This window comes from Carlito syrichta, unplaced genomic scaffold, assembly GCF_000164805.1.
Source record: "Carlito syrichta isolate Samal-C Ts95f unplaced genomic scaffold, Tarsius_syrichta-2.0.1 Scaffold304635, whole genome shotgun sequence".
Lineage (NCBI taxonomy): Eukaryota > Metazoa > Chordata > Mammalia > Primates > Tarsiidae > Carlito > Carlito syrichta.
In genome coordinates, this window is record NW_007248731.1 from 952,444 (window position 1) to 967,881 (window position 15,438).

Here is a 15,438-nt window from a genome sequence, read left to right on the forward strand (position 1 = left end):
GCCCCCCGGCAGTTTCCCACTACTATCAATCATTCTCTTATAGTATTACAATAATTGTTCAAGGTCCGCTTATAAGTGAGAACATGTGATACTCAGTTCTTTGTTTCTGTGATAGATCACTCAGCATTATAGACTCTAAGTCAATCCAGGTTGCTGTGAAGTTCATAATTTTGCCCTTCTATTTATTCTTTTAAATGACAAATAAAAACTGTATATATTTATGGTACACAACATGATGTATGTATACATTGTGTATATATGTGTATATATATATGTATACATTGTGGAGTGGCTACACCAAGCTAATTAACATATGTGTTAACCTCCCACACTTATCTTTTTTTTTCTTTTGATGGTGAGAACACTTAAAATCTACTTCCTAGCAATTTTCAGGTACACAATATATTGTTATTAACCATAGTCGCCAGGCCACACAGTGGATCTCTTGAACCTATTCCTCCTTCTAACTGAAATTCTACACCCTTGGACCAACATCTCCCCGGTCCCCCCCCCAACCCCCAGCATCTGGTAACTGACATTCTACTCCCTGTTTCTATGAGTTTCCAACTTTTTTAGATTCCCATGTAAGTGAGATCATACACTATTTGTCTTTCTGTGCCTGGTTCTTTCACTTAACAGAACGTTCTCCACATTCATCTCTGTTGTTGCAAATGATAAGAATTCTTTCTTTTTTAAGGCTGAATAGTATTCCATCATATATATTCTACATGTCCTTAGGTTGATTTCGCATCTTGGCTATTGTGAATAGTGCTACAATGGACATGGGAGTGCAGGTGTCTGTTTGACAAACTTTATCCTTTAAATATATACCCAGAAATGGGATGAGGAATTATATGGCAGTTCTATTTTTAATCTTTTGAGGAAACTCCATACTGTTTTCCCTAATGGCTATACTAATTTACACTCTTCCCAACAGTGTACATATGTTAATTAACTCCCTTTCCTCCACTTCCTTGCCAACACTTCTTATCTTTCGTCTTTTTGATGATAGCTATTCCAACAGGTGTGAGGTGATACCTGATTGTGGTCTTAATTGGCAAGAAATGTGTATTTTTAACAATTGCCCCAAGCGATTCCTATACAAGTCTGAAGAATACTAAGTTAAATAATAATCACTTATTCAAGAAATAGTCTCTGAGCAGCCTGCATTGTGTTGAACGCTGAGAAAACAGAGGAATTAGATTGACTACTGAGGGTGTATGTTCTAAAACACTGAGAACAGAGAACTGGCATGGAAACCCAAATGTCTCTTTCTTGGGATCGGGCAGTCATCATACCCAATGGTAGTGCTACAGAGCGGTCAGGGTATGGGCTCTGGGCCACACTGCCTGGCTCTGCCACTGTCTGATGGTGAAATCAGGATGCCTTACTCACCCTAAATGCACCTCAGTTATCTTATACTTGTAAAATGAAAATAGTAATAGGTCTCCTGGTTTGCTGTGAAGTTTGCATTCATACAGGTACTTAGTAAATGTTAGTACTACATATATTTTAGAGATGGGGTCTCACTCTATCGCCCAGGCTGGAGTGCACTGGCATATGCATATCTCACTGCAGCCTTGACCTCCTGGGCTCTGGTGATCCTTCTGCCTCAGCCTCCCAAGTAACTGGGACTATAGGCATGTGCCACCACACCAGGCTAATTTCTTTTAATTTTTCAAGGAGATGGGGTCTTGCTATGTTGCCCAGGCTGGTTTCAAACTCCTGGCCATAAGTGATCCTCCCTCCTTGACCTCCCAAAGTGCTGGGATCACATGCATGAACCAATGTGCCCAGCCAACTATTATAACATAAGTAGTGCCTACTACTTAGAGTACTTCCATAAGCACTGATTCATTTGATCCTCACAATAACATCGAAAGGTAGGCATTATTATTACTCTCATTTTACAAATGAGACAACCGAAGCTAAAAGAAGTCGAGAAATTCATACGATCTAGTTATAGTTTCAACTCAAATCCAGGCTTTTTAACTCCCATAATCTGTTCTTTCTCTTAGGGCAAAATGAAGAAATCAGATTACAGAAGAAGGCTTGAGTACCCATTTAAAAAGTGAGACTTCTTTCTGCACATTTTAGAAAACATGTAAGCAGAAGATGGCCATGTCAAAATGAGTGTTGTGGAAAGTTGAATCTTCTGGATTAGGTAGAAAAGGACACCAGGGAGGGCCTTGAGAGAGAGAGAGAGAGAGAGAGAGCTCAGGTAACCACACTAGTAGGGGGGTAAACAGTGAGGTTGGTGAGTGAAAAAGGAAACAGAGACAGAGACTGAAAAGAAAAGGAAATATGCCCTAATAAGCAATGACAACCAACACCCAAAATGCCTGGAAGGTGACAGTCCAACATTCAAAATTACAGCTGCTGTGTTGACTTCTAATTGCACAGATTAAAAGCTGGGAGAAGTCTGTTCATTCTGCATGCCTGAGTATTCTTTCTACTACTTTGCATAGAGCTTTACATTTGCCAACTGCTACAGTCATTATTATTTATTGTTTCTCACATCAGGGGCCCAAGGTCTCAGCACTTACCTCTGAGAAGTGGTATTTGAGTGCCGTGGGGACCCAACTACCAACTATGGAGAAAGCTTTTCAGCATCCTAAACATAAATATCTTCCAAGTAAAAGCATCGATTTGGAAGCCTGGATGGATAAAACTAACTGCTGCAATCTTAAAGATGTCTGGTTCACATCCTGGGTAAAAAGGGAAGAAGCTTTATGGAGCCTATTAATGTCAATATGAAGTGACATGAGGCAGCATTATGCTGACCTCCTCTCCAAAATGGCGTCTACGCAGTTATCTGCTCTCTTGAGTGTGGTTCAGGGTCCAAGACATTTCCCCACCGTGCAGCCAGGTGGGAGTCATATGCTGCCCGACTGCTTGTCAAGTACTGGGTTTGATTTCTAGAGAGATTCAATCGCCTTCCAAAGGTTACGGAGCTACTAAGTTTCAGAGCCAGTATTCACCCCAGGTCCTCCTGTCTTTATTGCTCTTTCGGGCTTTCTGGGAAATGTGGCATTTAAAAATAATGTTTAAGCCGTTTATGATGGAAAAACTCAAATAGCACAGAAGTGCTTAACTCACCCTCCCACCCCCTCAGAGATAATCTCCATTCTAGTTGGACAACATCCTCCCAGGGACCATCTAATGTGCATAAGCATGTGTGTGTGTAAATCTAGACAATGTTTTTATTTGAAATGCCAAAGAAAAGAAGGACCATTCTACTTATCGCGCCATTTATATAGTTCTGCAACCTACTTCTTCCCCTCAACAACATATTCCAGGCAACATTAACAGATCTTCCTTCATTTGCTTTCAAAGCTGTTTTTCAGGGCAATAAAATCTATTTAACCATCTCCCTACTGATGGACACTAAGGTTGTTTTGATCTATTTTATTCTTAAAAAAAAACAAAACTCCTTAACTGTTGGCCATATATCTTTCTGAACTCGGACTATTATAATGAAAACTCCTAGAAATTGAGTTGCTGGAGCAAAGGGAATGTTTTTCTTTTACTTTGATGGATATTTCCCAGTGTCATCCCTCTAAAATGAGTACCCCATTTTTATCCTTCTACAGAGCACGATGCTAGTTCTCTGTATCCTCACCATCACTAAGTGGTATTGATCTTTTCAGTTTTTCCAGTATGACAAGTGAGTTGTTCACGCATTCATTCAGTCAACTCATATGTACTGAGGACCTCTCATGTGCACTGATCTAGCTCCTCAAGGAACTTCAATGTAAAACTCAAAGTCTCTGACCACACAGAGATTAACTTTGTTTTAAAAGTAAAAGTGGTAATAAATGTAATAACACATCCTGTGTATATCATAGGTCAGATAATAAGTGTTGTGAAGAAAAATGCATCTGGATAAAGGTGTGTCTTGTAGTTTTGAGATGATTCCAAACACTTACATAGTTTGCTATGTGAGTGACATATGTTTTGCTATGATAAGAACTTGAAGAGGGCCCGGCGCGGTGGCTTACAACAATAATCTCAGCACTTTGGGAGGCCGAAGTGAGAGGATGCCTGAGCCCACGGGTTCGAGACCAGCCTGGGCAACTTGGCGCGATCCCGTCTCTACAATAAACCACAAAAACTAGCTGGCCGTGGCTGCGTGCACCTGTAGTTCCCGTTACTTGGAAGGCTGAGGCGGACGGATCACCTGAGCCCAGCAGTTTGAGACTGCAGCGGCCAGGAGTATGCCACTGCACTCCAGCCTGAGTGACAGAGTGAGACTCTGACTCAAAAAAAAAAAAAAAAAAAGCTATTGAAGGGTACTTTCCCTCCTCTTAAGAATTTTTTGTCACAACTTACCAGACCTCATATTTGAGTTACTAGCCTCAACGATGGTCTCCAAAATACGTATAAACCCAAGAGTTTGACCAACACCTTGCGAGCTCAGGTCATGGCAGCCTACACCCTGTTAGCTACTTCTCTGAGACTGCCAGCTCAGGCTGCAACAGGGCCAGACCCTGTTGTCCTTTGAGGTTTAAAGGCTTGCCCACCAACAATGGGGCCTTCTGTGTTACCATGATCGCCACTGTGTTGGTCATCTCTCCTGAGAACCTCGCCTATAAAGGTAGCCTCAAATGTCAGCTGGATTCTACTTGCAACGGAGTCCTGCTTGCATCCCAGGTGAGCCACTAGACTTTCATAATTGGACTCCAACAAAATTGGAACTCACTCACTATGTGGTTCACGTGTGTCATCTAAGGAGTGTAATCCCTGTGAGAATTGTTCTCGTTATTCTCCCCTTCATAAAGGTTCTTAAGGGGATTTTAAGGGGATTTTTAAGGGGATTCTTAGGGGGATTTTTAAAGAAGCATTGTAAACAAAAAGAAAAATATCTTTGTATGGCAATACACCATGTGACTTGTGAAATCGTCCTTTGATTATCCCCTTATTTTAACAATACAAAACAGAGGGATAAGGAACACACAGAGAGGGCTGGAATTGAGTGGAGTGCACAGGGAAACCACCCATCAGAGACGCTTGAGCAAAAACCTATCTGAAGAAAGACAATGTGGCTCTGGGAAGAGCCTTCCTGGCCCAGAGAAGAGCAAGCACTCCGGAAGACCGTGAACAGGAGTCTACCGGGTACGTCTTAACAGCGAGAAGGCCCATGGGGCTGAGCAGAGTGAACAGGGTGAGGCAAGTGGCAGGAGGCAGCGGCGGGGGGGAGAGGTTGGCGCACATCACGTAAAGGCCCTGCAAAGTCTTGGGTTTTAACCAAGTAAAATGGAAACCTTTGGAATGTTTTGAGCTGGGGTAGGACACGATGGGACTTGCTTTAAAGGATCCCTCCAGCTGCTGGGTGGTGAGAAGGCTGCAGAGGCAAAGCTGTGAGATGAATTAGGAGCCTGGTGTGGGGGAAGCACAGTAGAGGGTAGAGGCAGTATAGGTGACAAGAGTGGTTTTGAACGCAGAGTTTGCAAGATTTGCTGATGGCGTGTATGTAGAGTGTGAGAACAACAGAGAAGTCAAGAATGACCCTAAGGTTTTTGACTCGAACAGCTAAAAAGATAGACTAGCCACTTACTGAGATATAGATGATGACAGGAGGAACAGGTTTGGGCATGGGGGAGAAACCACGTTTAGCCTGGGTCACAATAAGTTTGGGAGGAGACAAAAAAGACCGTCAGCCAGATGGCCCAAGAGGTTCTTTTGTGGGTTGCCTGATGATGAGTCAGGTGGGACGATAGACTCTCCATCCCCCAACAGAAGGGTCAGGGTTCTAGGTGTACCCCTTTTTCCCAAGAAACAGGAAAAAGAAAAGGGTACTCACTGGCCATGTAGGAGGTGGAGGGGTAACTACCGGGATAGAGAAATTGAGTAATAGGATTGCTGTGTTACTCGTATTTGCATTAGCAGTGAAATTCAGCATTGAGTGTGTGTGATAATATACCTTAGGACGGACCTAGGCAATCTTTTGGGCTTCATCGACCTCTGATTATCTGCTTCTAGAAATAAAGTGCTTCTGGGTTAAACTTTTTATATTATTACTGATCTCTTTTAATAAAAGTATAATTCATGCCCAAACCTGTTCCTCCTGTCATCATCTATATCTCAGTAAGTGGCTTGTTTTAGCATTTCAGGCTCTCTCTATTTAGTTGCCTCCTCTTTACTCAGAGAATTTTACTATATTCTCCTTAGTACATCCTCTAGTCCAGACTAAAGAGTGCGATAGACAGGCTGATGTGACCAGGGATCAGCTTCTCCACTCATTCACTGATTGCAGCCCTTAAAGTATAAGGCAAGGAGTCTACAGCAGTCTGCCATACAGCATCCTGAGCCTCACTTCAGGGGTAATTGTATTTTTAATGAATCCAGTCATTTGTACAGCCCTTAGTGCTTTCTATATAAGAGATAGCGGAGAAAAATAAAATGTAATCCCTGTTCTCATTTGACTTACATTTCAATAAAGGAGAGTGGCTTACAAACATAATGATGCCAAAATGAGAATGGTCAATTAACTATTGTGGAAACATGGAGGATGAAAACCCAGCTGATTCTGGCAGAGAATGGGGAGTAGAATAGCCAAGTCCTAGAGATGATAAGAGGTTGTCGGGTCCAATGGGAAGAACCCACTCCAGGCAGAGGAGACAACTCGGACAAAGGTGAAAGACCATGTCAATCGCAAGGGGAACTACAAGTTCTGCTGTGTTGCGGGGGTTCAAGGCCAAGAATGGCAAACATGAGGCCAAAGGTTCCAGCAAGAGCTGCCAGTGACAGAGGGCCTCATATACCAGATCTAGGAACTTGGACTTCCTGCAGCGCTTAGGAAGCCAGTAAATGATTTGGATGTGACATAGGCCAGCCTTCTCTGACAGAACAAATGCATGTTATTGCATTAACATTTGGCTTAGTTCAGGCTGCTGTAATGAAATACTGTGGACTGGGTGGCTTAAATAACAGACGTTTGTTCTCACAGTTCTGGAGGCTGTGATGTTCAAGAGCAAGGTGCCAACAGATTAGGCATCTGGTGAAGACTCACTTTGCAGACGGTCACCTCCTTGCTGTATCCACACTCAGTGGAGAAAGAGGGCCCTGGTCTCTTACGGGGGCACTCATGCTATAATGGGGCTCCACCCTCAACCTCACCTAAACAATTATCTCCTGGAGGCCTGGCTTCCAAATACCATCACATTGGGAATTAGGGCTTCAACTTATGACTTTGGAGGAGGGCACAGAAATTCATTCCATAACAACATTATTTAAAGAGAACTCATTAATGCCCTGTCTTTTCATATTATGCATGAAAAGCAGAATAATACTGAGACTCAAGTGAAGTACTTGGAGCCTGACTCCTCTTCTTATTTTTTATATAGATGTGAGCTAATCCACCCTCTGAACCACAATTTCCTCTTCTGTAAAACTGGGGTAATAATCATCATACACTTCATGGATTTTTGTGGGATCCAAATGAACAATAATATACCATAAAAGTCCTTTGCAAACCATAAAAGTGCAATTCAAATGAAAGTTATTATTATATTTCCTTAATGCCAATTATCCCTATAAGAGAAGTTTTCACAGGAGCCCATGTATCAATATCATTTGTGTATGTATTTGTCTTCTCTATTATACTTTGAGATCCTAGAAGCATTTATTTACCTTTATATCCTCATAATGGGTTGCATGTTATTTTGTATTGACTGTAAAGGTGCTTAAATACTGCTTATTGAATTGAATCAATGTTGGTGGTCACTTATCTTCCTTGTTGCTAAATTTTATAATGTTTATAGTGGAAAAACACCGAACTCATCAAGAGATAAGTCTAAATAGTGGTAAATACAATAATACTCAGATGTTGTTTGGTTTTCTGCTGAGAATCCTCTCCCTCTTTTCCAAAAACAAATGAAGCATATAAGGCAATTAAACAAAATATTAAAAGACAACATCAAAGCAAAATTAGTCCCATTAAAATCAACAAAGCAACCCAAAGAGCTGAGAGGTATTATTAAGCACCTGGAATGGGTTAGTTACTGCACTTAAGACAAGTAGCGCTGAAAGCATTGTTATTTTTCTTTGCTTTCTTTCTTCCTTAGTGAACAGTAGTTTTCAGGGAGGGAAACCAACATTTCTTCTCTCATGCCAGCATCTCAGATTTGTGTTTGTTCTAAGCATTCCTCAGTTTAATCTCCATATTACACAACAACTGTGTCGAAAGTGTTTGGGGGAACTTTGCATTCCTAGCCCTGAGCATATCATCTCCTTTGGTATGAAGCTATACTCCTTCTTGAGACAATTGTGCCTTAAGGTCATGGTATGTTCATTGTTACAGCACTACAGAATTCCCTTGGAAAAGCATATTACAGCCTTACTAAAACCACATTAGTTTATCATGATTTACAGTGAGAGGACTAGAAAATGAATTATTGAATAATTCTTTATTAACACAAAAGAAGTCTGTCACACTAAATTATGTACTGTAGTTTAAGTCATTAATTACAGGCTTCTGAAACAGAGTACACAAAGATGCTCTTCAATCCAAATACCCCACTACTCAAGGATGGTCACAGGCTTCCTGACTGTCAGTGTTTGCAGAAAGAAAGTGTACTTCCCAGTTAGACTCTTCACAGATTATTTATACATATATGAGACTTAACTACATAAAATTATTATGAGATACAAATAATGTGTGTAGGTCCTGGTATGTTTCCATGGATGGGAACCCATGAGGTTCTAGTCTGCGTAACATTTCCAGGTATTAAGTTCCTATTGACAGAGTGGAAGACCTATGGAAAGGAAAATAGCTATGGGGTACCTACTAGCACAGCATATGCATCTAATTTACTCTTTATTTATTTCTTGTTTTGAGTTGGAGTCTCACTCTCTTGCCCAGGCTGGAGTGCAGTGGCTTGCTCACATTCACCCCAGCGTCAACCTGCTGGGCTCAGGCAATCCTTCTGCCTCAGCCTTCAAGTAGTCAGAATGACAGGTGTGTGCTACCATGCCTGGGTAATTTTTTTTTTTTTTTTTTGATAGAGATGAGATATCGCCAAGTTGCCCAGGCTGTTCTTGAACCCATGGGCTCAGGCAATCCCCTCACTTTGGCCTCCAAAGTGTGGGATTATAGGCTTGAGCCACCACGCCTGGCCTCCAATTTACTCTTTAAAGATACTTGCTCAGCAACCTGTTTTTAGAGATGAGGAAACTGAGGCTCAGAGGCATTAAAGAATTTGCCCAAGTAAGTTAGGGACAAGTGGAGAGATTCAACTTGATCTCCATCTGACTCCAAAGAACACCCTTTTTCCAGTTTACCACACAACATCTATCCTGCAGTACTTCCTCTGTTCATCATACTTGGAAGGAGAGGTATATGAGATAAAGTTTTCCTTTTAGGCACAGAGAATCAAAAATGGAAGTATTTCTAAAACATGGTGCCTATCTACCTTAATAAACAGGATATCCTGAACATAGTCTAGCCCTTTTTGAGAACTACTAGGCCATTATAAAATACTGTGCTTATTATGCTGCAGATTTATTTTATTTTTATTTTTATTTTTGAGTTGGAGTCTCACTCTGTTGCCCAGACTGGAGTGCAGTGGCATGCTCCCAGCAACCCCAGGCTTGACCTGCTGGGCTCTGGTGATCCTTCCACCTCAGCCTTCCAAGTAGCCGGAACTACAGTTTGCTGTAGATTTAGACTACTGGAACTTACATGACACCTTCCCAGTGACTGTAATGCATACCTCAGGGTGAGCCTCGGCTATGAAGACGACAGCAACAACTTATGGAAGGTCAAGTGACAAGACAGAAAGATCCTGGGCCCCTGAAGACCTAATAAAGCAGAGCCACTATAACTGCTCACATGTTCACACAAAAGAGAAATGGCTATACCAGGGGTTGGCAGATTTTTTCTGTAAAGGATCAGGTGGGAAATATTGTAGGTTTTGCAGGCCATATGATCTCTGTCACAACTACTAACTCGACTATTGTGGTGCAAAAGCAGCTAACACAATTCATAAGAGAATGGGTGTGTCTATGTTCCAATAAAACTTTATTTACAAAACAAGTGATGGGCCAGATTTGGTCCCAAGGCCATAGTTTGGTGACTACTGATCTATATAATTAAAAGCATGTTATTTTAGGTCTGTCAAAACAGCTGAACCTATATTTTGAGTCATTTAAGTGCTAATCTGAAACTTGTTAAGCCTGCTTTTCTTACCATCTGGTTGCTATCTTGCCATTTTTCTTTTTTCTCATGAAAGTAGAGAGAAAAAATTTCAGTTGCATGACCTTTTGAGTTGAGTAATATGACCATGTTTTGTAAAATTATTCATTAAACAAAAGATCAAAGAGGCTTACTCTTTCACTCAAAGGAATCATGGTCTTCACAGTTTTTATCAGTTTTTTTTTTAATTTTGGCAGAATTCAAGCATTATGTTTTTTCAGTATTGGCATCCCTCTTACAAGCTTGTCAGCTTCAACTCATTTTCTTTTATTTATTTTATAAATCTTTTTAGGCACACATGTGTAAACCACTGGGCTAATTCTTTTTCTTTCACCTATTGCTTTATAAAGTGAGATGCTTAATTTTCATGGGTAAAATTTTACTCCTTATGGAGTATACATTCTTCTTTTTTTTTAAAGGATTTACATTAAAACTATTAGAATCATTTTTAGAACTGTAGCAATGAGACTTCCCATCTTAATTTCCATTTATAGGGCCTAGTTATTTGAACCTCTTTGATTATATCCAAGTTCACAATGATAACCTGAGAATTGCAGATTCTGTATATATATGAGGTTTTATTGTAAAACAAAACTAATAGATGTCTTTATGAGGGTATATGTACATCATGTATGTGGACTCTTTCTACATTTAAAATTAAATTGACTGTGGCTATAATTGAGTAACTTGCAACAACATACCAGATAAGTTAAAAAGTCACATTTAAAAAAAATCCTCATGAAGTCATAGGAGATGTGGAGGCAACCGAGATATGAGGGATCAAGATTCTAGAGAGAAAAGAATATTACTGATTTGAGCCTAACGATTTTCTCCTCTGGAGCATTTGCAGCATATTAAAGAGTGAGCTGAGAGGCTGAGGAGATGGCTGGACGACAACTGATAACAGAAAGAGAATACAGTAGAGCTTCCAGAATTCTCATGAGACTGGAGAGGTAAAAGTTGGAGTCCAATGTGTTTTGGCTGCTGTGACTTGAGAGACCAAACCCCAAAGAGAAAGGAGGTACAAAGGACTAAGATCAAGGCTCTGGTCCAGTTTTGCCTCAAGGAATTTGTTGTTACTTAGCTGGATCAAATGAGAGATTTAAAAAAGAAGGGGAATATAGCTGGAAATCCAAGAATAGCTTTTCTGATTTTTGTGGTGCTGGGCAGATAGAATTGGATTTTAGGATCTGCCAAGAGGACTGTGCCCTGGTAAACACCCTAGCCTCTTAGTTCAGACCCCACTTTAGAGCTGGAGACCAAAAAAAAAGATAGACCAAGGCATACAAATTCTGCAACTAAGTCTTACAAAGGATGCACCCCAACCTCAAATGAACAATCCCTACTTAGATTGAGGCAATCTACCTCAGTCTTAGCTGCCTGCCAGAGGGTAGGGTGAATCTTCTCTAGAGGAAAATAGCATTATCCTGAGCCTCACAGTTTTTCTTAGACAATTTCTAGCATTCAAAATTAACAGACACACCAAGAAATAGAATAAAAGAGAAAAAGAAGATAATAGAAATAGACACATAGGCAATATAGACATTAGGATTACCGGGCAAAGACTTGAAAATTGCTAATTATCACAAAATGAGAATTTCATTTGAAAAATAACTTCTATTTATTTATATTTTATTTATTTATATTTTTTGAGTTGGAGTCTCACTCTGTCGCCCAGGCTGGAGTGCAGTGGCCGCTCCCGGCCACCGCAGCCTCGACCTGCTGGGCTCCGGCGATCCTTCCACCTCAGCCTTCCGAGTAGCCAAAATTACAGGCGCGCACTACCACGCCCGGCTAATTTTTTGATTTATTGTAGAGATGAGGTCTCGCCTGCCCAGGCGGGTCTCAAACCTGTGGGCTCAGGCAATCCACTCACCTCAGCCTCCCAAAGGCGTGGGATTACAGGCTGAGCCACCGAGCCCAGCTAAAAAATAACTTCTATTTAAAAGATCAGTTTTTTTTCTAGTTCAGGTGACTACAATAACTGAAATGTATAGCTCAATTAATGGGTTTAACAGTAGACTATCCAGAGCCAAAAAATGTTAAGTGACTTGAAATACAGGTCCATAGAAAATATTTATACTGAAGCATGGAGAGCAAAAAAGTGGGAAATACAGAAAATACCTTCTGCAACATATGACTCATGATGAAGTTTTAACATGAAGTTGAAGTCCTAGAGGAAGAAAACAGAACATTTAATTAGATAGTGACTGAGCATTTTTCAAAATTGACAAGACTTGAAGGCAAAAATTTGTAGCGTTTCTTACAAACTCCTATAAAGATACATTCAAAGATAGTCATATATAAGCACATAAAGGTAAAACTGCTGAAGACCACAGAAAAAAAGAGAAAATCTAAGAAGACACCAGTGAGGAAAAAATTCATTATTCTCAAAGGAGCAACAATAAACCTGACAGCTGATTTTTCAACAGAAACAATATAAATCAGAAGACAATAGAATGGTATCTTTAGAGAGTGAGGGTGGAGGGATGAAAGGATGAGGGGGTTGAGGTGGAGGAGGGTGAGGAAATAGAGGAAATGAATAACTACCAACCTAGAATTCCACATCCAGTGAAAAATACCTTTAAAAGTGAAGATGAAGCTGAGGCTGGAAAATCACTTGAGCCCAGGAATTCAAGTCTAGACTGGACAACATAGTGAGACCCTGTCTTTTAAAAAGAAAAGTGAAAATGAGTTTTATATTTTTACCTGAGTGGTGGTTACAGGGGTTTATTTATGAGTAAAAATTCACTAAGTTGTACAATGGAGATTTCTACAATTTATTATTTGTGCATTATATCTCAATAAAAGGGTAAAGAAATAATGGCAAAATAAAGATAATTCATCGCCAGCAGACACACTTTACTTAAAAATACTAAAGATAGTTCTTTAGGCAGAAAAAAATAATTCTTTATGGAAACATGAAAATGCAGAGAGAGAAATAAAAAGTAATTTAAAAAACAAACATATACATAAGACCAGATATTGTCTGTTTTAAAACAATAATGGTTTGTGAAGTTTAAAATATATATTTAAAACACATGACAAAATTGCAAGAAAAAGTCATTAAGAAAATTAAGGACCGGGCTCAGTGGCTCAGCCTGTAATCCCAGCACTTTGGGAGGCCAAGGCGAGTGGATTGCCTGAGCCCATGGGTTCGAGACCAGCCTGGGCTGGCAGATAGGGTAGGCTCACATGGTGAGAGACTTGGTCATTTCCCATTCCTGATTTACGCTCTCACAACATTATTTCATACATACTTCTACTACTGTGTTACCCCATAACATTTTATTGTATCTAAGTTTGTTTGTCATTTGACTTCCTGGGCAACTTGGCGAGGCCTCATCTCTACAATAAATCAAAAAATTAGCTTGGCGTGGTAGCGCGCACCTGTAGTTCCAGCTACTTGGAAGGCTGAGGTGGAAGGATCGCTGGAGCCCAGCAGGTCGAGGCTGCGGTGGCTGGGAGCAGCCATTGCACTCCAGTCTGGGCGACAGAGTGAGACTCCAACTCAAAAAACAACAACAACAATGAAAACAACAACAAAAAATCAGTAAAGACAGAAAATCTGAACAACATGTAACTACTTAGACCTATTTGACATACATAAAACACTGCACCAACAAGGATAATATAGACATTATTTTAAACTGCATATAAAACATTTACCAAAGTTGATATATGAAGAGCCATAAAATAGTCTCAGTGAATTTCAAATAATTCAAATTATTGCTTGAAATGTCTTCTGACCACAGTAGAATTAAGTTATAACATTTTTAGTAAAACTTATTCACATATTGAGAAATTAAGTAATATATTTTTATTCTTTGAAAAACTTTAGCAATATAAACAAGAAAAGAAAAGAAAAAATTACTAAATCTGAAGTTAAAGGAATCATTACAGATACAGCAGACATTAAAAATATAATAATAGGATATTACAAGTAGCTTGATGCCAACAAATTTGAAATTTTAAATAAAATGGTCAAAGTCTTTGAAAAACATTTCACAAACTGGCACAAGAGGAAACTAAAAGTCAGAGTAGTCCTATTTCTAATAAAGAAATTAGTTTTTTAATTAGAAATCTTCCCACAATGAAATCTTCAGCTCCAGGTGACTTCAGTGATATGTTTTCCAATCATTAAAGGAAGAGATTATACCGCTTTCTACCAAGTTTCCTACATAATTTTTTAAAAAGCAGAAAATACTTTCCAACTCATTTTATGATGTCAACAGAGCCTTGAGAAGAAAAACTACAAGAACATTACATACTCAATAGGAAAATTCAGGCCAATTTCTCTCATGGACATAAATATAAAAATCTTAAGTATTGGCAAATCGTATCCAGCAACATATTAAAGGTATAGCATGTAATTACCAAATCATATTCCAGGATTGCAAAGGTGGTCCACTACTAAAAATCAATCAATGCAATTCATTATATTAGCAGAATAGAGGAGAAAAACCATTTCATTTGACAAAATTCAACATCCATTCAAGATTAAGTATATTAAGGAATATAATTTTCTTAATTTGATATGATATTTATAAAACAAAACCAGGTCATTTCCTTGCTAAGCTATGGTCTGACCATGTGTTCTTTGAGCTATGGCCAGGCCATGTTTCTTGGCTTCCCTACCTTGAGGAGTTGAATCAATCTCAGTCTCTCTCTCTCTCTCTCTCTCTCTCTCTCTCTCTCTCTCTCTCTCTCTCCCCCCTCCCCATCCCCCATTTGCCATTGCTTTATTAAACTCTGGTGTGTCCACATGGCTCTTTGAGCTATGGCCGCCATGTTTCCTAGCTTTGTCCCTCCCCTACCTTGGGAGGAGAATCTCTCTCTCTCTCTCTGTCTCTCTCTCTCTTTTACTTTCTAAATAAACTATATTTTCCAATTTAAATAAATAAATATAAAGAAATAAAACGAAACCAAAGCCAAAAACCCACCCCATACAATATTGAAAGTTTTCGCCCTAAGATAAGGAGTGAGACAAGGGTGTCTGTTATTCCTCTTTCTAGCCACCATGGCCTTGTCAGAAGGTGAGGACTAGAAGAAAGAGTAGGTGGCAAGACCTCTAGAACGGTGAGAGACTTGGTCATTTCCCATTCCTGATTTACGCTCACAACATTATTTCATACATACTTCTACTACTGTGTTACCCCATAACATTTTATTGTATCTAAGTTTGTTTGTCATTTGACTTCCACTATGTGATCTGTAAGCTCTCTGAGAATAAGGATCTCACT